At 43.2% G+C, this 24,185-nt stretch overlaps 1 long non-coding RNA gene across 3 annotated transcripts in view; it reads left to right on the top strand.

Moving 5' to 3' along the window:
* Positions 1-24,185, top strand: part of LOC146395564 (uncharacterized) — a 184,578-nt gene that overhangs the window by 36,655 nt on the left and 123,738 nt on the right. Inside the window, exons 3-4 of one of the 3 annotated variants that reach the window (XR_014831369.1) lie at positions 5,727-5,841; positions 14,145-15,783. The exons of the other annotated variants lie outside the window; for them this stretch is intronic. This is a non-coding gene — a long non-coding RNA (uncharacterized LOC146395564). Of the gene's footprint in view, positions 1-5,726; positions 5,842-14,144; positions 15,784-24,185 lie in introns of those variants that run through there. 3 annotated transcript variants of the gene reach the window in all.

The following is a 24,185-nucleotide window of genomic DNA, read 5'->3' as shown; positions in this document are numbered from 1 at the left end:
GTGTGAGTGACGTCTGTTTCAGCACTGTTCTTATGTGAGGTTTGTTACTGTGGCCCACATTTAGCGAAGCCAGAGCCGCAAATGTTTCATAATGACATTTAGCTGGCATATGAAGGCACATAATAATATCACTGAAACTAACTCTCTTCCCTCACACCCTGCTGAGGGGATCTGAACACCGGAGCACTGTGCTTCACCCCAACCCAATGACCCACACAGTCCATTCCCAGCCATCCAGGCTCCTGCAGGCAGTAGGCTATGTCACAGAATCTTCAGTGGAAGTGCTATTGGCATTCTGGAGGAGGGGGAAGCCGGGGGAGGGGAGAGCTGGGGTTGAGCTTGGGAAGTTCATTGTATAGGGCTGTCTCTTATAATGAGGCATGAGTAACCTGTCTTCCCCCTCCCCCACATTCAGTGGTATCATATCCTGCCCCTAATACACATTTCCAAATTCCCCTTAAGAAAGAGCAATGCAGTTAAGAAACTATATTCAAAAAAGTAAGTGAGTAATAAAAACTCAAGCCTCTTGCATAGCTGAGTATGAAGAGTTTGGATAGCATATGGCCAGTCTGCATGGAGGCATCTTCTAACAAGGCATTATTCTGAGCCCAGGACTTTTGTACTCCATAGTTTCCCACAAATGATCTTATTTATGGTCTCAGAGAAAGAAAAGACCCAAGTAGACGAGCAGAGCAAGGTGGAGCTGAGAGAACATTCAGACCAAAGACTGGTTATATGTCTTGTTTCCAGCACTGTCCCCATCTCTGGTTCCTAAGTGTCTCATGATACCTGCTGGACTTTCCTCCCTTGGATTCTGTGGGATTGTGTGCAGCTTTTAAATCTCCTTCCCCCTTTGTTTTTTTGGCTTAAGCTAGTTTAAGGTGTTTCAGTTATTTTTAACCAGAAAAATTTGACTCAGAATTTAAACTTGAAAGGATAATTGTTAATGCATAATGCTCATAAAACAAGCTGTAACACAGCAATGTCATCAAGGCAATGTCATACATATGGTGACCAAGTGTGCCTAGAAGTCTTGGTTTACAAAATTGTCCCTGCCTCCTTTCATGTCCAATGTCCCAGTTTGACAGTAAACTATATGGTCACCCTCACCAGAGGATCCAAAGTGAACAACCATGTCTTCATGGAGAAAGTTGACTTTGACAGAGGAAGAACTTTAGATAAAAGGAAGAGGAAATGTTTTGCTTCAGAGAGTCTCCTTTAGCTATAGATGTACCTGGGAAGGATTCAGGACAAAGAAGAGCTAGCCCCCAAGCAATCAAGCTGTGGATAAATAAAAAAGGGAGAGGGAGTTCCCGTCGTGGTGCAGTGGTTAACGGATCCGACTAGGAACCATGAGGTTGTGGGTTCGATCCCTGCCCTTGCTCAGTGGGTTAAGGATCTGGCGTTGCCATGAGTTGTGGTGTAGATTGCAGACGCGGCTTGGATCCCATGTTGCTGTGGCTCTGGCGTAGGCTGGTGGCTACAGCTCCGATTCGATTCCCTAGCCTGGGAACCTCCATATGCCTCGGGAGCAGCCCAAAGAAATAGCAAAAAGACAAAAAAAAAAAAAAAAAAAAAAAAGGGAGAGAGTAAGATTAGCTCATTCTGTTTATCTTCACTGACAAACTCATATATTAAAATCTGTTACTATGACCCATGGAAATTACTAATTCTGGTTTGGCAGACAGAATGGCAAGTGTTTTAAGTTTATAATCTGCCGAGAGGAACATTATCTAATCAAAGTGCTTCAGTGACCCCACCTCATTGGAATTCTTTCTTGTTGCAAGAGAACAAAGCAGCAGAGGACTTCTCTCCTTTATGAGAGCAATGATTTCCAAGGTTAAGGGGCATATGAAGAGAAAGTCCATGTGAAAGCCCAGGGGCCACACTGAAGCAGCACTTGGCAAAATCCACTGTACCTCTGGCACCAGCTAGTGGGGTGTTTCCCAAATGGGGTTCCTGCTAATGGGGTAACGTCTCTGTCATACAGAGTCCAAAATCAGAAATTGCTGTTTTTTTTTTTTTTGCTTTTGCTTTTTAATCTTATTTTGTTAATTATGGATACATGGGTAGTATTTTGAACACAATATCTGATCCTTTTTCTGTGCAGCAATTCATTTTATCAGTAAGACTTTAGTCATGTGATTGTGCTCATCATTGGGGCCAAGTTCTTCTGATCAAAAAGGTCTGCTCCCTTCAGCAAAAACTTCTTTTCTACTCTTTTGTGTGTGTGTCACTTTTCTGTTTTACATTTATGTATCTAGAAGGCAGGAGAAGAAAATAAAGATGCAACTATTTTCTTCCATTTTTAATCTTAGGTGGAAAGGCAGTAAATAAATAAATGACATAATAGGAATAAGGTTAACATAACCTGTGTTGTAAACTGCTTGCTATGAATGTCTGAATACCCCTGTGATGGTTAATTTTATGTGTCAACTTGACTGGGCTGAGTGATGTCCAGGTACCTGCTAAAATACTACTTCTGGGTGTGACTGTGAGGTTGTTTCTGGAAGAGATTAGAATTTAAATTGGTGAACTGAGTAAAACAGACAGCCGTCCGCAGTGTGGGTGGGCTTCATCCAATTTCCAGAGGGCCCCGAGAGAACAGAAAAGTGAGTTCAGGGTTTAGAAACGTGCAGTGGAGGCAGCCCTTGCCACCACTTCTTCTTTGACTTGCCCTACTTTCCTATCCAGCACAATCAGAATCTCTTAATTTTCATTTCTTCAAGTGCCATGTTACTGTTTCCTCTCTGACTCTCCAGCTCCCCCCTGTGTTGAATGAGGGTGGGACTTTGTTGAGTTTCCTTGCCTTTACTATCTGTTATAGAAAAAGCATTTTCTACTCTTGGTTAAATACAGTTGGTCCTCCCTATTGGGAAGTTCTGCAGCCATGGATTCAAGCATCCACAGGACACATCTGTGGTTGGCTGAATCAGCACAGGTGGAACCTGTGGATACAGGGGCCCACTGTTAAGGACTTGAATATCTGGGGATTTTGGTATCCCTTGGGGTTCCTGAAACCAATCCCCTGCAGAAACAGAGGGAAGATTGTCCCTTTTCCCAAGCACTCTTGCTGTGAAATTGCTTAGGTCTAAAAACCTGCCTCCTGGAGGAGGTTTTTACTTCTCGTATTTGTTGTTTTCGGAGAATGATTTTCAACAGAATTCCTAACAAATCTGCCATTGATATTTCTGAAGTGTGTGTCCCTGGGGCTTAGAGGCCAGCAATGCCTCTGCTTCCAGATGCACTCCCTCTCTGCTTTTGGATATTCCAGACCTTGAGTATCATTTTTTCTGCAGCCTCTTTGGCTGCAGCGCCGGCTTTGCCTTGTGTTTATCTCCCCCTTCTCCTTCCCTGCTGCTCTTCTTCTTTGGGAAGAGTCCAACTGACCTCTAACAGTTGACCCTGTTTCTCAAGCTGATTCTCTGCTTTTCCAAATCATTTGCTGGAATTAAAAGTCTGCCTTCCTTTCACATTTTCATTGCCTTCTGGCACGGACATTTGTTCTCAATCACACTCCTTTGGATTTTGTGTTGTGGAGTGTTTGTAATGAAAAATATCAAATCAAATGAGGAACGGATAAACAGTCATTTATCTGTGTTGTACTTGGTGGTAACAAGGCAGGAACTACTGATACACCTCAAGCAGAAGACTATCAGATGCACCAGGCTACGTGCAAGAAACCAGACTCAAAAAGTGATATACTATAGGATTCCATTTGTATGAAAATCTTGAGAATTACTACGTGGACATTCTGCAACTGTCAGAAACATCCCTTGTTTTTAAATAAATCTTTTCCAATTTCTCCTGCTTGAGTGAGGCAATCCCTCATGGGAGATAGTCTTCCATCAGAACAGGCCTGGCTGGTCTCCATCTATATTTACCTCTTTGGTTCTCCATTCATCTTTGCAATACTTTCTTTTAGAACCCCCCTTTTTCCCCCCTTTTTGGTCTTTTTAGGGCCACACCTGCAGCATATGGAAGTTCCCAGGCTAGGGGTCGAATCAGAGCTGTAGCCACCATCCTACATCACAGCCACAGCCATGCCAGATCTGAGCTGCATCTGCGACCTACTCCACAGCTCAATGCAACCTACTCCACAGCTCAATGCAATCTCGGATCTTTAGCAAGGCCAGGGATCCAACCTGCCTCCTCATGGATACTAGTCAGGTTCGTTTCCACTGAGCCATGATGGGAACTCCTCTTTTAGAATCTTAATTCCACAGATTTCTTGATCATTCTCCCTTGAAGTGCAGGCAGTGCTCCAAGGACTGTAACCTTTGAATTAATAGTTGGCTTTGAGTATTTTATAGGACTCTTTTTAGCCTTCTCAAACCTATCCAGATCCACTGAATAGTTTCCTCAGTCTTTAAGGAGATGTATTACCATAGATTTGGATCTGAAACACCCTCATAGAAGCACTCTGAACAGTGTTTGCCTTTCCTGGGTCCCCATGTCCAATCAAGTGGGCACCTAAAATTAATCATCGTCACTGGCTAATATTCTGGAATCAGACAGTGGTGATGGTTGCACACATTGTGAATGTACTAAAAGCCACTGAATTGTACACATTACAACTAGATTAAAACTGTGAATTTTTTAATAAGGTTTTTATCTCAAGTTTTAAAAGTTAAAACCATAGGAAATACTGCTCATTACTCTCTCTGAGAGAAAGACAGAGAGGAGAGACAGAGAGAAAAAGAGATACACACATGTATATAAACATATATATCAATATATACATATATATGCATAAGAACTGACAATACCAAGTGCTAGCAGACTAAATATAATTCTTGTATGTTGCTGCTGGGAATGAAAAAGTGATAGTCATTTTGGAAAATGTTTGGTAATTTTTTTTTAAAAAAATTGACCATACGCTTATCTTAAGACTAAGATATTCCACTCCTAGGTAATTACCCAAGAGAAATGTAAACTTATATTCACATAAAAACAGCATATGAATGTTGATAGCTGCTTTATTTTAGTGTCTCTACCTTCTACATGGAAACAACCCCACTGTGCCTCACAGGATGAATGGATAAACACCCTGTGTTGTTGTGGGCAGTAACAAAGAAGCACTATTGATACACCCCAAACAGAAGGAGGTCAGATGCACTGTGTTAAGTGCAAGAAATCAGATTCAAAATGCAACATATTGTATGGTACCATTCATATGAAAATCTGAAGAATTTTTAGGTAGACATTCTGGAAAAGGCAAGATTATACAGATGGAAAGCAGATGAGTTGTTTCTAGGTTTTAGGGATAAGGATAGGGGTTGACTACAAAGAAGTGAGGGGGAATTTGGGGACTGGCGAAACTGTTCTATATCTTCATTCATGTATTTGTCAAATATACTAGAATTACATGGTAAAAGAGTCAATTTTATCACATGTAAATATCTTAATTTTAAAAATGGGGGATATGCACATGTGTATCCTTATTCTTGGCACAGCATCTGACATATAATCAGAGACTCAATAAGTGTTGAACTTCACCTTTATTTTGTAAAGGGCTAAATGATACAAACACCTGAAACAACAGCTAAACTTGAATTTGCTGTAGGTTGTTGAAACTTCCTGGCAATCCTATGGAGATAATGAGAAATTGCATAGGATATTTTAAAAAATCTAGAGTTAGGAATGTTTGATTTTGTTTCCATAACCTTTGGACGTCTTTATTTGAGGGCAGGTATTTAATTAGCCCTTGATTTATGTTGCACCAGACGGAGCCCAGCTCTTTTTAATTTATATGGGAAGGAAGAAGCTTAAAATGGCTCAAGTCTCAAACTGCAGAGGACAGAACACTTAAGAGTACCAACTTGAGGGGAAATGAGAAAGGTAAGCATAAAGCAATGACTTTTCTCTAAAACTAGATCTATTCAACTTAAATGACTGCCCTTTATTATGACATCGTGTGTGTCTCCTTTTTTTGGTAATCGAATGGCTTTTATTTATGAAGTAGTGGTTATGGCGGATAATTTTTTGATATGTTATTGTTTGTAAATGTCACAAAAAGAGTCTGCAGTGCTTTTTCTGTCTCTTTGTCTCTCTCTTTTTCTCTCTCTCATCTATTGTTACCAGTCAGTGAAACCAAAGAGTCTGTCTGGTAAATACCAGTTAATATCAGAGTCAAGCATGTGTGTACAGGGGGTCATGACCTGGACATGCCTGGCTAGCCCCACATTGGCTGTGGCTTCCATTCTGCACTGCCCCCAGTCTCTAACTAGGCCCTTGTGTTCAGCTGACCTCAGCAAAGGCAGCAGCATCTCCAAAATGTTTTGAAAATTCAGGAGATGTTTTCTAAGTTCCAAGGACTTAATACTCAGACGTATAAGATTTAAATTATCAAAATTTAGGCTTTGCAATCACATATTTTCCCACATGAAGGATGGAATTCTCACCTCTTTGCATACTTTGCGCTTTCACCCTGTCTACCTGGAGAACAAATAAAATAGCCCTGATTCTATCTAGGCTGAGTTTAGATCGTGCCTTTCACCCTGGGCTTAAACAAGACACTGTGGTCACAGATTCCCACAGATACTGCTGTCCTTGGTTTGTAAACTTTGCCTGCCATGGAAAGGCCCTTCCATGGGCCTCTGAGATCATGCCTGTTAAAGGCATACTCTGAGCTGAGTATCATTCCACTGTTACTCTACTGAAGGTCATGTTGGTCTTTGCAACCTGACTGAGATTTACTAGGCTGCCACACTGTGTGACAGAATACAGGAGCCCAGAGTCCAAACTCAGAGCTAAGAAACAACACTCATTGACCAACGTGTGGCCAGGACTCTAGGATCAATCCAAATTCGTCCTAACAAATTATGATACCTTATAATTGTTATACCCATTAGTTGCTTATCTGATTCTTTGCATGTTTGATTTTTCTTAATCATTTTTTATAACAAGCCCATAAAACCAGTTGTTCTTTGCCTGGGAGGCCATAGTTTCTCTCCCTTCTCCCATCTTCCTGTCTCCCAATTGTGGGCTGATAGTGTGAGATAAAAGTCTGGCTCCCTTGCCTCAAGGTGTGACAAACACTGTGGTGCTAAGACTGCATAGGGTCAGACTGAAGTTAGTCTCAGGCTCAGTGTTTTTCCCTGTCTGTTCTGCTCCTCTCACTTCCCTCATCCTGACAGCATTCCCCAATCAATCACTTGAACAGGAATCTTTGGCTCAGGCTCTGCTTCCAGGGAACCTTATCGAGACTGGCATGACTGCACAGTTGCCACAAATAGTACAGATATGGAAATGTCTAGCTGCCTTTGAGATAATTTGTCAGAAGCACTTCCTTCTAGGGATAGTCCATGTTATGTGGCAAGAAACCAACTCAGCCTCATCTTCTCCTTGGGGAGAAAGTTGGCCGCTGCATTTCAGGTTATTTTCCTGGTAGATGGGAAGAAACATTGTTGAGATTCAGTAAAGCATACAGCAATCATAATGCTGGATATTCTGGGATACAAAAGTAAAAATGGTCCTGAGGAGTATACACATGCCCCGTGGCTATGGAACAAGTTGCCACGAAGTTGATTGCATAAAATAAATGTGTTCTCTCACAGTTTTGGACTCCAGGTGTCAAAACTAGTATCATTATGATGAAATCAAGGTATCTATCAGCAGTAGGACTACATTCCCTCTGGAGGCTTCAGAGGAGAATCTGTTCCTTACTTCCCCCAGCTTCTCGTGCTGGCCAGAATTTCTTAATCTGTGGCTACATTACTCTTATCTCCGACTGTGTGAGCTCAGTGCCTCCTCTTCCATCTGTGCCCTAGCTCCCTCTGCTTCTCTTTTAGAAGGGTACATCTGATGACATTTAGGACCCACCCTGACAGGCCAGGCTAGTCTCCTCATCTCAAGATCCTTGACTTCATCTTGTTTGGAATGATCTTTTTTTCCATATAAGGTAATAGTCACAGCTTCCAGGGTTGATTAGAATGTGGAATCTGGGGGTGGGGGGGGGACCATTTTTCCACCCTACACAAGGAGACCATTGCAGTGTTACTCTGCATTCCTGTCTACTTCATAATACTCCTCCATCATCAAAGGCGATGGCCTTTTCTTTACATGTTTTACACTCAGCACAATATATGCTAGGGGGGATACAGAGACGTGAAATCACAGGCTTGCTAGAAATACCGCATACTCAAATTAATGTAACTTATTACCACTGACACTGGATTCTTGTAAGCCTTAGATTCCAAGAAGGGGTAGAGAAAGTCAGTGGGCTGGAGTGGTGAAGAGAGGCTTTAGGGAGGAGTAAGACTTGAGCCAAGTCTTAACATTTTGTTGAATTTGGCCAGGCAGAGGGGAAAAGTGTTGTCTTCATTCATTCGGGCTGCTATGACAAATACCACAGACTGGGTAACCCATAAGTAAAAATTTATTTCTTCCAGTTCTACAAACTTGGAAGGGCAAGATTATGACACCAGCATAGTTGGGTGAGGGTTATTTTCAGATGGCAGACTTTTTATTGTATCCACACACCATAAAAGGGGCTGAGGAGCCCTGTGGCATCTCTTTAGTAGAGCAATAATGCCACTCATGAGGGCTCCATCCTCATAATCTTCTAACCATCATGTTAGGCATTAGGATTCCAACAGGTGAATTTTGGGGAGATGCAAATGTTCAGGCCATAGCAAGAATTCCATTTATTTCCTCATTTGATTTTTATAATTGCCCTTTAAATTATGTCTTTCTAACATTTTTGGCTGAACTAATATTAAGGAATGTATCATGACCTAGTGTATGAGATGTACTCATGAAATGAAAATTTCATAAGAATATTTTTAACACAAAGACTTCTGATTTTAAAATTTTTATTCTATTCCATTCCATTGTATTTCATTAACAAATGCTGGTTGAGGCTCACTAGCCCACTAACTTAAAGCATAACCACTAGAGTGGATTGAGACACAGGTATTTGAAAATTACCACTTCAGGGCAAATTCTCTATTATGATTTCTGGCCATATAGGTTATTAGTTGTCTAGTGTTGAACATGGCATATTACCCCCCCCCCTCAAATTTACTGATTTAAAACAATACTGATTTATAATATCAGAACTTCTGAAGGTTAGGAATCTAGGCATTGTTTAGCTAGGTGAATCTGCCTCAAGATTCTCTCACAAGACTGTGATCAAAGTGTCGGCTAGAGCTATGGTCTCATCTGAAGACTTGATTGGGGAGCAGAGGGATTCATTTCTAAGTGCACTCACATGCTTGTTAGAAGGATTCAGTTCTTTGTGGACTTAGATGGTCTCGATTATTTGATGGCTGTTGGCTGGAGGCCTTCTTCTGTTCATTTCTACATGGACTTCTTCACAAGGTAACTAGGAACATGATAGCTGGCTTCATCATAGTGAATAAAAGAGAGAACAAGGAGCAAGCCAGACTCTACCACAGTCTTTTTGTAGTGTGGTCTCAGAAGTGATATACTATCACATTTTCTGTGTTCTCTTTGTTAGAAAAGAGTCCCTAGACTCAGCCCACACTTAAGGGGTGGCAATAATGCAGTGGTGTGACTGCCGGGAGGTTGGGCATCACTGGAGACCACCTTGATGACTGCCTACCACACTGGAAAAATCTGGTTTCAGCAAGAGAAGGCATTGGTGGCACTTAGAGGAAGTGAGCATAACCTGAAGTCTAGCTTGATTAGCCCTTTAATGAGCCATCCTGACTTGTGAAAATATACCTGGCAGGATGTACCTGTCATCTGTAGTTATGACCCTGAGGAACAAAATGCTGAGGAGCATGGCTTTATGGTAATCAGGAGTGTTACCTTATATTACATTTGAGGAAAATGAGGTGTGATGATGAACTTGCTTGTGCCCAAGGTTGCCCAGTTCTCCTGAGGTATTATGTTATTATCTTGACCATGGTTACACAGTTAGATGTTAACATAGAACCATACTGCCTCATACCAGGGTAGACGTTTGAAAAAGAAGAACTAAATATCTCTGTTTACTTAAATTAGCCAATTGAGGAATTTTTTTTTTAATTTACATGAGGCAAAGAGGAGAGTATAACTCCTATAAGGGAAGAAAACCATGTTGATTTTTTTCAGATTTCATCTCAAAAAATAGGCATTCTTCTTTTCCACCTAACCACAGTCCTTTCTGCATTTGGGAATGAGAAATTCCAGCAGTCTTTACAATTTTGATAGAGATTAAAGAAAAATACTGAGAAGTCTTAAGGACAGGATGCTACGTCACACAAAATCTAAAGTCCTGCTACCTTGTATTTATTTGAGAGATTATAAGATTGGCATTTGGGAGATTTAATTCAAGTTCTTTGACTCTTTTTTTTTTCCCTTCTATGTCTCCAATTTAGGCCTATGTAGGGTTTTTAGGAATGATCAGATGAGTAGCTGGTGAGTCACTGAGAGACAGTTGCTCCTCCATATCCATGAGTTCCACATCCACAGGTTCAACCAACAACAGATTGAACTATTTACACAGCATTTATATTGCATTAGGTTTATAAGTAATCTAGAGATGATTTATGGGAGGATGTGCATAGGTTATATGCAGATACAGTGCCATTTATATAAGGGATTTGAGCATTGGTTGATTTTGGTATCTGCAAGGGGTACTGGAACCAATCCCCTGCAGACTGAGGAGTGACTGTACTGTTTTACATGTAGCATTTTCCAGTTTGTTGAATGCAATCTAAATACTAGGAGGGAGAGGGTGACTTCCAGTGGTGAGAGGTGGTGAGAGATATGATAGGATGTAGAAGAGGATGAGTTTGAGAACCCAAGGCTTTCTGTAGCATTACCCCAAGAGGCAACAATAGCACTCTTCTTCTTTACTCTGCTACCGTTGCCATGGTGATCTCTACACACAGCAGGAAAGACAATTGTTTAGAGACTCCTGGAAGATCCTCTCCTAGTGATAAACCACTAGAGAGGTTTCAGTGACAATGCTCACTCCTGATGCAGGCTGCATTCAAATGATGGCATTAAAAGGCTTTGAATGCAGGGGAAGTTATCATGGAGTGACCAAAAAGGGGGAGGGAGTAATTCTGTAAAGAATTTTTTTTTTTTTTTCTGAACTAGGAATATCCTCAGGGTTTGAGAGAACTTTTTAACCTTTCTTTCGGTCTTCACTTAAGGACAGGATGCCTCTGACACCCTGAAAAAAGTCTTCCCTGAGCTTCCTGTTTGGGGCTGGATTGAGTGGGAAAGAGGGTTGAGGCATGAAACTAATTGACTGTGTCTTTTTCTGTTTCTCAGAATTTTAACCAGGGAGGGAGGGGAAGGGAAGATGGAGATAGTGTTTTTCATCTGAGAGATCTTTCCTTCTCTCTGGTTGACAAGACATGGCGAAATAGAGTAAAATTGATCTGTGAGTTAAAAAAAGTGGACTGAGAAGGTCAAAGAATAATTTTAGATACCTTGATATTAATGATGAGATTTATTTAAAATATATTTTGTAATGATTTTTAAAAATTCATAATAATCTACCCTAACCTTTTTATTCTTTGTTTTCAATAAGTGCTGACTATCTTTTAGCCATGGGTCTCTGGAATGCAAAGGTCTTGCCTGACAGAGATGTTGGTAGAACTTCTACTCATGAACGAGTTCTTGAAACAACTTGAATTTTCCTTTCTGGGTCTGCATTCCTTTCTCTCCAGTCTTCCTGTGTCCTAGCTGGTTAAGCATTTTCTCTCTTTGGTTAATGTGGGTTGGGGAGTAGAGGCTCATGTTTTGCCAGTCAGAATCTCAGCGGATAGTTGGATCTTATGGAAACTCAGGAAGGGATGACTCCTTGGGCTCCATAGCGAGAGCAAGAGGCTTGGAAAGGCTGACCTCACAAAGCTCAGGAGGGGTCAGGATGGCTGTTTGGAATGCTCCCCTCCCTTCCCCACTCGCACACCTCCAAGCTCCGCAGAGGTGGGGGAGCTGTCTTTTCACCTGATGCTCTGCCTTTCTTGTGGTTCTGCTGTTCTCAGCTTCTGCTTATCTTGGTGTCTTCTTGCTTTTTTCCTCACTGCTGATGCTCTCCACATTTTCCACTTTGGATTCTGAGGAAAAATCTGGTTGTCCACCCAATTTATCATCATCATCTCTCTTTCACAGTGCCTTTATGCAAGATGACATCACAGGTCCCAGGCCCACCTGGGAATTGATAGTGTCTGTACAAGAGCATGCCATGTGACCTGAACTCAGCCAATACTGGAATTCTTGCTGGGACTTCTTTCCTTGGTGGGGCAGTTTTTCTCAATGGGACTGGGAGGTCTCACACAATGACTCTCTGCCACAAACACTCTTTTCTTTCTTTTTTTTTTTCTTTTTAGGGCCGCATGCATGGCATGTGGAGATTCCCAGGCTAGGGGTCTAATTGGAGCTACAGCTGCTGGCCTACACCATAGCAACACCAGATCTGAGCCACATCTACGACTTACACCACAGCTCAAGGCAATGCTGGATCCTTAACCCCCTGAGTGAGGCCAAAAATCGAACCCACAGTCTCATGGTTCCTAATTGGATTCGTTTCCTCTGTGCCACTATGGGAGCTCTATGAACCCTCTTTTCAATGAAAATACCCATGGCTTCAACAATGTCTTGTCCCACATATTTTAATCTGACATAAGAATGATTGCTCATTTACTTTATGATATTCCCTGGAAGGAAACAGTCAGGTGGGCTAGGCAAGATCTTTCTTTACTCACAATGGAATACCATTACAGGTAAGAGAATGCCAATGGGATTTTAGAAAGTGTCAGTGAAACCTCCTCTAATCTTGCTTTCGATTGCCGGTTACATTTAGCTAAGCCCTTCCTTGGCATGTGAATGGACATTGCACAAGAGACTGGAGTTTATGTATGGACACTGCCAGCCTCTGTTCTGTCAGATCAGCCAAACAATCCATCTAAAATATATTAAATTACAATGATCTCAAACTGTGGATTAAGCTGTAACACCTTACAGGTGTTTCTCATCTTGGGTTGATTGGCTCACACCTTCCTTGCACTATGTGGCCAGGAGGCAGCTCCACACGGGAGAGGCAGAGACAGAAGGTTGGGTGGTGCTGAGCTGGTTGTGCATGGGTGGCCTGGGTATAGCATTTCTATTTCTCCATGCCTGATGGCTTACATGTCTTGTTTGGGGGCAGGAAGGATACCACTGGGGAAAACATGATTTCCTTTCAAAAATGAATGACAGGAGGAGTTAAAATGTTTGAAAAGTCAGCCATTTCAGGAGGTTTACCAGAGTTTCCTCCTTGACCTAGTTTCAAGTCCTCTGCTGTGTTTCCTATTTCAGCTGTTAAGATTTAGGTTGCTATGAAGTGCCTTCAGTTAATTTGCTGCAGAGGCCAATGCCCCCAGCATCTGGTCCACATTAAGTGCCAGAAAGACCTAAATTGCTCAAGTTGCCCTCGGTGTCACCAATAGCCCACCTCTCCCTACGGCGACCAGCTTGGAGCCCTGCCTTCTAAATGTGAGCTCATCCTTATACAGTGAGAGAGAGAATAAATTTCTGTGAACTTGTGTTCTACACCTCTATTTATACATCCACATGTTTTCTGCTTCCCTTTAAGATAACAAAAACCTGCAGCTGAAACCACAAATTGCGCAAATGACCTCATTTAATCTGCTTGCTTCTTCCTTGTTTTCAAGATTGTATTTAAAGAGTTAAAAAAATGGAACAGGAGGATATGCAGGTGGAAATTTCAGAATTGTGGTTGAAAATTTAAAACAGTGAAAAAGTATTTGGGCAGAGAATTGACCAGGAATAACAAATGATGGTAAAATGACTGAGAATGTCCTATGAATGATTTTATATAGACTTATGTTTTTAAGTTTTGGTTTAAAAGTCACCATCATCAGCCTTACAGGGGAGTTTCTTACAATGCAGGACCTCAGGTTCCAGCTCACAACTGCTGAGTCCAGATTTGCATTTTCGCAAGTTCCCCAGGTGATTCTTAGACACTTTTAGAGAAGCACTGGCCTAAATGCTTTGTTGGTTGTTGTCATAACAACCTGGTTGCTTCCATTCCAAATGAATTTAAAAAAAAAAAAAAATTCTAGTCTAATCACTCCCTGCTCAGTGTCAGCAAGTCTTTCCCATGGCCTGGCCAAATGAACCAGGACCTGCAACCTATGTTTCTAGCCTTGCCTCTCACTGCTCCCCTCTCCACACAGGTATCTCCAATCAGACTGGGATACTCCACTCATCATGTGAAGTTGTGTGCCTGACCACACCCATGAATGACTTGCCTTTTCTTTTGCTGTTCTATCTCATGCTCCCTCTTCTCTCCTCCACCCTTGCTGAAATCCTGTCAAATCTACAAGGATCATATCAAATGGTTTATCCTTTGTGAAGTCTTTCTACAAGTGGATGGGATTCCTCTGTCCTTGAACTCCTGTAACACTTGGTCGATAGTACTTTTGCAGTGTTCTTCTAAGAAGAGTTTGTTTTACACTCGGAGTGCTCATATGAACTTCTCCTGCCTTTCCTGCCCAGCTCCATATTGTTAGCTCTCTGAAACCATGGCCACATCTTAACTCATAATGGTCCTGCCTAAGGTCACGGGCTCTGTCTCTTACACATAGTGGACAGTCTATAAATTAAATTCCCAGGCAATATAGTTAAGTGAATATAAAATAAGCCTATGCTAAGCTTCACTTTTAAGGAAGGTGATGCTGATTATTCTATGTACATATCATGAGCTGGACTTTTCATGTATGAAGAACACACTTTTGCTCAGTTCCCTGAGTAATTGCTTCACTGGCAAAGGACAAGCCTTAGAACATTGTAAAGCTAATTGGCCCCAGGATGCACTGAATCTATGATTTGCCTACCTTAATGTGAGGTGCCCACCAGGATGACAAGGCCAATGGGTAAAGCCAGGTTCTTCAGCTGCCTAGATTTATCCCCATAAGCGGGTAATCTGAGCAGTCTGAGGCTTAATTTTTCACATAATAAAATGGGACAGAAGACATTTATCATGGTGCCTGGCACACAGCAATCCTTAATAAACACTGATTGTTTTGATAATTCCAATGATAATGATGAGAATCGTGATTCAGTTAATAGGACCATTTATCTTTGTTCTAAGAAAAAGTTTAAACCACCAGACCTTAAGATGATATCTAACCTGAAGTGTTCAATGCCTGTTTTCTCTGGCAGACAGCAGAAGACAATCAGAACCCACACAAGACACTTCTCATTTGTCATTGGATAGAGACAGTTACACCCAAATGATAGTTACATACCAAAGTGCTATTGACTCAATTATGGAAAAACAGTATTTTCCTCTCTTTATTTTTCTCTCATACCATTTAAAAATTTTTCTGAGTAATTTATTATCTTTAGATCAACTCCTACACAGAATAACATCTATAGTTTCCAGCAACTTTAAGAATGATCCACGTGGAATAAAGTACATAAAGAAAATGTGTTGTTATCATCCTTAACACTGACAAATACTGAAGGTAGAGGGGAAAAATATTTAGATTATGATGTTATCAACATCCCCATTTTCCACTTGTGATATTGTCATGGTGATGGAGGGACCCGTTAGTGGAACAAAATCTTTTTCTTCCTTTCTTGGCTTATTTTGTCACCTGTCATGTTGGAAAAAAATAGCATAGTGATAGCTCAGCAGTTTTAACATAGAAATCTTGATTAAATTGATGGATTTCTGCTTTCTTGAAACATCCATCATGGACTATCTCTTCTGACATCTCAATTTTCAAAATAATTTTCCTTTCCTTTCCATCCTCCAACTTTGCTCATTTTCTTTGGCTCAGTTCTTTATTAAACAAAACCATCATCTCATCTTTCATGTTTATTACATTCTTATTATTTTCCAACTATTTAAGTAGAGTATTTAATACTTCCCATGACATCAATGACTCCACTGCCCTTTGGACTTTCTGCCATTTGTTTTTTATGTTAAAGTACATGAAACCGAAAAGAGGACTTCAGACACTTTTTGCGGGCAGTTCTCTTTAAGAAGGGACTCAGGTTATCACAGTCATTGGAGAGGCCTAGAAATTTGTAGGAAAGAATGAAGCCCATCTGGTCTTACTGAGTCAAATAGAAAGGATTAGAATGTTCTGTGGGCTCAAGAAACCTATTTTGCCCCTGCCTACTATCCAGCATCTCATTTCTTCTTGGGTGGGGTGGGGTATGTATGCTCCTCTCCAGCTTTAGACCATGTGATTGGGTGGGGCTGACCTCAGCCACTCTCTAGAGACTGGCACGGTGAAGTCCCTGGCCAAGACTTTGTCAGAATCCAAGGTGAAAAGTGTTTTTCCAGCTACAGTGGTGAAGCAAGTTAGATGTAAGCTGGAGCTGCAACTCTCTGTCCTTGTCAGCAGGGCCAATTTTACCTTCGGGTGAAACCATAACGAGAGAAGCAAAGCTGAGATGGCACGAAAGTGACTAAGGCCTTGGGACCCCCCACCAGGCTCAAAATCAGAGCTTTCCATTGCGTGAGGTCTCGAACTTCTTAGCTAAAGCCAGTTTGGGTTGTGCTTCTGTCATTGTGAGCTGAACTGGTCCTGTCTGATACAAGGAGCTTTGATTCATTTTTAGCCATCCATCTTTGGCATAGAAGGTTAAGGCTTCTGAATTTCCCATGTGGGTTTTATTGTGTAGGAACCTAGGAAGTCTGGCTTTACCCTGTTTACATTGCCTTGGAAGCAGGTGAGTGCAGTTGTAAGAGCAAGAGCTTTTGGAACAAAAAAAAATCTCAGTTTTAAATTCTACTTTAGCAGTTGTAAGGCCTTGCACACCTTACTTAACCTCTCTGACCCTCAGTAGGAGGGCACGTGCACAGGACTGGGGGGGGTGGGCGCACAAGGTACCATCTTGAGAGGATGTGAGAGGAAGCTTGTGTTCCTGCATATGCACCGTTGGAGCAAAGGGACAGCCACAGAAGCCTCCTCACCCCAGAGTCCTCTGCACAACCCCCAGGCTCATCGACCGTGTGCCTGGTAGACACCCGCGACTTTCGCAGCCAGACACCTGAATCCGACCATGTTCCCCACCCACCCCCCCGCCCCCAAATCCCTCAACAGCTACTCACTGTCCAAACTTCTGAACTTGTAAGTAAAACTCTTCCTGATCTGACCCTGAGAGCCCACTGCTGGCCACGGAAAGACAGAAGGGACATTATGCAAATTACATAAACATAGGCAGGTGAGCGGTGGAGTGACAAAACTGCCGTTTCTGGGTGGATGTGGAAACTTTATGCAGTGTAAAATAGCCCAGCCTTCGATGGGAGGGCCTGCCTCACCACCACCTGGCATTTTTGCCTCTTCTCTGAGGCAGGGTCCCAGCATCCTACCTTCTGGCCATAGTGGAATTCTTCCACCTCTTCAAAGGCCTAGCAGTCTTCCTTCCTCGGGCCCTATTACCGAAGTCTGTTTTCTCATTCTGGAAGCCTTCTCACTTCCTGGTTACCTAGAGAACACCTACCTTTGAGGCAGGTGTGAGCAGTTCTTTTGGAAGCCTTCCCTGACCACATCTAGGCTAAGTGTGTGTTCTTAGGCCTTACATGACACTTAGCAAATGTTATTTTTGTTATGATTTCTTGTTGAATTGTCTGACTCCATCTCCAGGTCATCGGGTCTTAGTACTTATGGGTATCACAATCATATAGTGATCCTATTTAAAATGTAAAATTTGGAGGATCCAGTCCAAGAGATTCTGCTCCAATTACTTTGGGCTCCGGGAACCAAATTTTTTCTTTTTAAGGGCCGCACCCACGGCATATGGAAGTTCCCAGGCTAGGGATTGAATCGTAGCTGCAGCTGCTGGGCTACACCACAGCCATAGCAACATGGGATCCAGGCCACATCTGCAACCTACACTGCAGCTTGAGGCAATACCAGACACTCAACCCACTGAGTGAGGCCAGGGATCGAATGTGCGTCTTCACAGACGCTATGTCTGAAAACAGAGCTGAGCTCATCCATCTGCTTGGAGCCATTATGAATCTGACCCTTCTGGAGAGGAGAAGCCTGCATCACCCAGCATCGTTCTCTGTATACTGTAGGACATCAAATTCTCTATCTTTTTCCAGTCCCACATGTCAGGAGGCAGATATGTGTTACCTTTTAACATGAGCCTTAACTATGGTGACTTTCAAAGGTGGAAACAGTGGTATACTGGTAAATATTTAAAAATAATTTCTCGAGGGGCAGAGATGAGGGGAGCCCTTCTTTATAGTGGTTACTAATTTTTGTGGTATGAGTATTCCCACCACACCTGATTTCAAGCTACCATTGAGATGCTGTTGGACACAGAGTTAGAAAGAGATGTGCACAGCCTGCTCCCGTGAGCTGGTCAGATGCCTGATGACTCTAGCACATCATTAGTCAGTGGGTAAGTAGGTATTATCATTTCCAGGGGAATCTATGTAGTGTGCAGTTGGAAGGCTCCCCAGATGATTCTGAAACTTTCTTTAAAGGGGAACTCTACCTTCCTTTTCTGCCACCTAGAATTACCTTGATAGATACTCAGCGGAGGGTAGGCTGGTGGGATTTGGGGGAGGGGATACAAGGAACATGGGTGCTAATTTTTCAATTTTTGTCTGGGTTCTTTGTGTCAGGAGATGGCAATATAAGCCATGATATTGAGAAGCTTGGATGTGAGAGTTTAAGTTTGTTGGTAATACTCCTCGTGATGTTAAATGCACCCATTGAACCAAGCATTCCTACTTGCGTTGCTGGTACTGAGGATTTCTTTCTCAGATGAATTTTCAGAAATTGGAGAGTTTCATCATCAGACAGTTTCACATTTTGTATGCTTTCATCTCATTTTCATCATTGATGAAACATGGATCGAACTATCCAGATGTATTTCCTGTCGCCTTGCCACTTGAACTCTCTGTCATAGCTGGTTTGGGATTTTCACTGTTTTCCAAAGCCCATTCTGACACTTGCTTTGATAGCTTTGCACCTTCCTATTGTCCCTCTTGGTGGCACTGCTCTTTCTCCCACAGTGAAGCCTGGGGTGTGGAAGGTGAGGAAAGGAACTGGACATAAATCTATGCTGTCTTTGCTAGATCAGAGTCCGGAAGAACTTTGTCCACGTATGAGGTGGGGGTGTGGGTAGGTTTGTGTGTTTATAGTCTGTTATATATAATGGGCAAGAATCACTGAGTTTTTTACTACACATCAGATACAATGAAAATGCATTAGTTCATTTAATCCCCAGAACAATTGTGCCAGGTAGGTACTGTTACCATCCATTTTTATAGAGGAGGAAATGGAAGCATAGGGAGGAAGAGCAAATTGCTTAGATCACACAGGTGATTGAGGGGAGACCTGTTTGAACCCAGACCTGTGCTGGATCCCCAGGGCTCTGAAGGTCTCCACTAGGCTCTCACCCCAGAGTATGGATTGGGTAGAGCTTGGGTGAGTGTGGTGTGGTGGTGTAAGATTACCTTGCATTCTTTCATCTACTACCCTGACCTAGTCCCACAGAACAGGACCGTGTGCACCAGTAACCATGTTTTCTAAGAAGGCATTGGCTCTCTGTTGGCCTACATTTCAGGGAAGACCACCTCTCGCTCAGCCTCATCCAGTGAGACAGTAGTAATCTTCCCCAGAGAACTTCCCCTGCAGCCTGGACAGAGGGGGACACTAAATGTGGCAGAGAGAACTGGCTCCCCTCCAATATTCTTCCTTCTTTTCTTGCAGAGAAACAGAGGTGCTCTTTGGGCACAAGGCCAATGAAGGCCCTATTTCCCAGCTTCTCCTCCACATTGATGAGGCCAGGTGATGACTTTCTGGCCAACTGGATAGGAGAGGAAGTGAAACATGAAATGTCTAGGTTATGCTTCCAAAGAACAGAGCGTACCTTCCCTTCCCGCTTCCTTCTTCTTGGACAGGATGGTGGCAGCCGGGAGTGGAAGCCATGCCTTGAAGTCTAGAGTCTGGAAAACTCTGTGGAGCAGAGAGAGCCTCACTATCAGCTTGGACTTTTATGGGAAAGAAAAAATATTTGAACTATTTAAACCACTTTTGTTTTGGTTCTTTGTAACATGACCTCAATCTAACTAAAGTATCAAGAGACAGTCAGGTTTTGGTAAATTGCAGCAGTTACCTCCAGTTCTTAATAAAAATCTTTTTTCCCTTGCTTACATAAGCCGTTGCATGCTCCTGTTACCAAAGAGCACCCTGGTCTCAGTTGTCCCCATGGAGAATGTCCTTCTTCCAGTTCTCCATAATGCCCACTTCCCAGAGCCCCACCTGCATGTGTCTTGCTGAGGCCAAGCCCACTTCTGTTAAGGAGATGAGGAGTGAACTGGGATTCAGGCAAAGTCTGGGGATGATGCTGAGGACAAGACAAGGGATGGGGTAAAAGTCAAACATCAGTGAAGCAGTGAATCACATACTTGCTCTAGGAAGGAGCTAGGGAAGAGAATGATACAGACATCAATACCAAATGAGCTCCAAAGTTAGGTGGTAAGTAAGTCCAGAGGGCAAAGAATGCAGCTGTGGGTGAAAGCTGTATGTGCACCTGGGAGAGGGAAAGTAGACACACACCACAAAATGCAAGGAATCTGTGGAAGCTGGGCAAACTTGCCTCAGATGGATGTCTCTTGGAGCTTGCCTGCTGTAGCAGGAACTCACAGCTGACTGGGGCTGAGATCCCTGGAGAGCCTGGGGCAGCAGTTCACAGGTCCTGACTAGCCTCCTGGCCTTGTTCACATGAGAGCTCAAGGTGGGCGTGAGGCTTTCTTGTCCAGTAGACACTCTGGCGGCACGGTATATCCTGTGGGCTGGCACAGTCAACATTCCTTCCAACCTCTTGTCCTTTCTCCACATTAGAATCAGAAGAGTGAGGATGTCCTTGAATATTGGTTCAGGTGGCAGCCTCAGTTCTGCTGAGCAGATGCAGCCCCACATTCCTGGAAGGGAGGTCATGGTTCATGTGAGGTGTGGTCACTTGAAGGGAGCTCAGCTCTCCTTGAGAGCCCGGCAGTGGCATTGTGTCCCCAGGCATTGTGGTAGTTTGTGTTCTGGTCCCTGTGTCAGTGGTGCTGAGTGTTGGACAGTCGTACCACTGATTTCTACCAGAACAGTATCTAGGTGGTTGATGATTTCCTCTGGGTACTTCTTGGCCTCCAATCCTGGCTTACCTAACTGGTCCTGCAGCAGAGTCTATAAGCCACCGGATAGACTCTCTTTGGCTAAAATAGCATGGGTTACATTGTTTGCAAACTAAGTGTTTTGGCTGCTACTTGCATACTGTCTTACATTGTCTTTAGATCTTTTTTATCTATTGCTAAGTCTTGCCTCCACAGCTATGGGGTAAGAAACTTGTAGACAGAGAACATGTTTTATTCCTTTTTTGAATCATTTTTTGTTCTTTCATAGTGCTGAATACACAGTAGATGCTCAAATGGTACTTCTTTTTATTGAAATGTAGTTCTTTTGGAGGAAGGCAATATGAACTAGAACATTGATCTCTCTGAGAGGTGTGTAAAATGATCCAGTGTTGTGCAGGTAGAACATGTTGGAATAGAAGCTTTAACTTTTATTTAAACGTAATCTGTGTTATTTTACTGGTATCTAATAAAGACTGATAGTAGTACACATATGGGTTGCCCTACCAAAAGTTACTATTATATAGGAGAAAAAATTTTTTAAAAGTATTTGGAGGTCAAAAGGCTAAGTGACCTCTCAAACGATGCTTTCCAGTGATTTTTAACCAGAGATCACAGAGCACTTAGTAGAGTGCCATCTGGTGGTGAGTCCTTCAACCTGCAGTGTTGTTCCCTGCCATCTGTTAGCTGTAGGGCAGGTCTCCCCTGCAGGCAGAGAGGACGGTTCCAAGAAGGAGAGAGTAAAACCCAAAGGACCAGCCCAAAGGAAATGCAAGGGCAGAGGAGGCAGAGAAGCACAGGAGAGAGGACAGAGAAGAGGAAGACAGGTGGGTACAGGGAGAGACTAAAATAAAAGTCTGTACCTAAAAGACAACAATGTGACTTTGACAGAAACACCTCCTGTGCTCTGCTCATCCATGTTCATCACCAAAAACCAAAAGGCAAGGATGGAAGGCACCTGAATACTCCATCCTCCCTGGGGCCAGGTATCATCAGGCTAAACTTTATCCCCCTGAGAAATTATCCTTCAAAAACAAACACGTGGTATTTAACCACAGAGATCTTGAAATCCTCTTCTCTGTCAGATGAATGACGTGATGTTTCCTGCCCTGGAGCCTCCTCTTCCTGACCGGCTTCCCCTCTGGGGGTGTTCTGATCGCAAGAATGTTAGGACAGACATGGTATTTTTCTTGGGCAGCGCAAGGTCGCTGGCTGTAACGTCAGAGGAGGTTGCTCCTGGGAAAAGTGGAACTGAACAGTCACAATTTTGCTTCCCAATAAATGCGTGTGTCCTTAATCTGCCTGTTGTGGAGTGAAACAGCAAAGATGCTATCTGAATCGTCCTGGGATGAAGTGTCAGCACTATCCAGTTTTGCTTAGGAGGCACTGGGGATCAGGGAGCCGATAGCTTCTCACCGCAAGTGTCCCCTCCCCTTTATACACAGAGAGGAAAAAAATAAATCAAGAGGAACAGGCAAAGGAATACAGGCAGGGGAAGGGAGGTGATGCCTGAGGGAGGGTGGGAGGGAATGGAGGGACCACACAGTTGCAGTTCCCTGCTCTCTGAGGCAGAGAATTTCATCAGAATAGCAAGTAGGGGTGGGGAGGGAGAGGAGGTCCTCACAGAAACAGTCACCTTCAGAACAAAGAGAGAACAAAGATTGTGGGATCTTAGCCTTCCTTGACAGCTCTGTGGGTGTTGGCAGGAGAGCAGAGGCGATCTGGTCTAAAAAAAAGAAGGAGCTGTTCCGAAGCAGATGCTGGGGGTTCCTCCCTGCTGTGTCACAGGGAAGATTCTTCAGTGACTCACCTTGTAGGAGCTGCTGGAGGACCTGGGTTGGCCTCAGAGCCCCCTGTGCCGTGTGAGGGAGGGTCACTGGCTCTGCTGAGTGTTGGTGGAGGCAGGACAGGGTTGAGGTGACTGCAAGCGTCTGCTTGCTGAACTTTACTGTGGATCATCCATGGGAGACAGTGGTGTGGGGGAAGGGAGCCAAGACCTGGTTTGGGGGACCACTTCACCTCTCCTTAGGTTCCTAACCCTGTCCCCATGCCTTCTATCTTTAGCCTTATATCTTATCTGCATAGCGGCTTTGTGAGTCCTTATTTAATCATTCATTCATTCCTGATATATTTATTGAGCAGCATCCAAATGCGCATCACTCTGCCCCATGCTAGGACTGCACATGAATCAGCCCTGCCCTGTAGCCAGTGCGCACCCAGTACCAGGCACTTTAAATGTATCAACTCAGTACCACAACCCTCTGAAAGCAATGTTGTCATTATCTTCATTTTACATTTAAGAAGCAGAACACAGATTAAGGACCAGGCCAAGGGCACGCAGCAGCCAGGAGCCAGAGAGTCCAGATTCAAATCCAGGCAGCTGGCACCAGAGTCCAAGCTTCCACTCCCTGCTCTGCTCCAGGGTAATCCCAGCCTTGTCATTTCGTCTGTAAGGCAGAGGTGCTTGACCATATATTCCCTGACATTTCTGTGCTGAAGTTCAAGAAGCCCACCATGCAGTATCTTGAGGTTAGGAACTGCCTGCAGCTGGGCTTACCTCACACACCCCTATCTACACAAAATGTGGGGCAGACATCCTCCTGGTTCCCTACAAGTCCCCAGGCTCCCAGCCCACCCCCTATTGTGCCCACAAGTGGAGGCACAAATGGCATCTATTTGAGCATAAATGTGAGTCATTGTAGCTTTTCTGAGAAGGAAAGACGGAATGCCCAATGTTAGGGCAGCCTAGGAGAATCTATCATACTTTTTAAAATATGCTCAATTTTATCTCACTTAAACTGTGCTTCAAAGGCAGACAAAATTATATAGTCTGAATGCCCTAACGTCTATGACAATAAACTGCTACTTGAGGCAAAAATGATAAAGTCCAACTTTGCTTAATGTTGCTGTTTTGTTTTTGTTTTTGTTTTTGTTTTTCTTCAGAGCTAGTTAAACCAGAAGGAAGCCTGTTCTTCTTCTATCCCACCACTTTCTGCTAGTCTCCACGTGCACATCCGAGAGGGGCCAGGAATGAGGGCAGAATTGGGGGTGGGTGATGGAGGGGTTTTCAGACAGAGGAAACAAAATCCAGCGGTGGCAGGACCTCTAGGGACAT

This window comes from Sus scrofa, chromosome 16, assembly GCF_054392235.1.
Source record: "Sus scrofa isolate SSC_HxYL_T2T_F1_AM1 chromosome 16, Sscrofa_HxYL_maternal_Yorkshire_Landrace_v2.0, whole genome shotgun sequence".
NCBI lineage: Eukaryota > Metazoa > Chordata > Mammalia > Artiodactyla > Suidae > Sus > Sus scrofa.
Note: the sequence above shows the minus strand (reverse complement) of the source record. Positions and strands in the feature narration are given on the sequence as shown.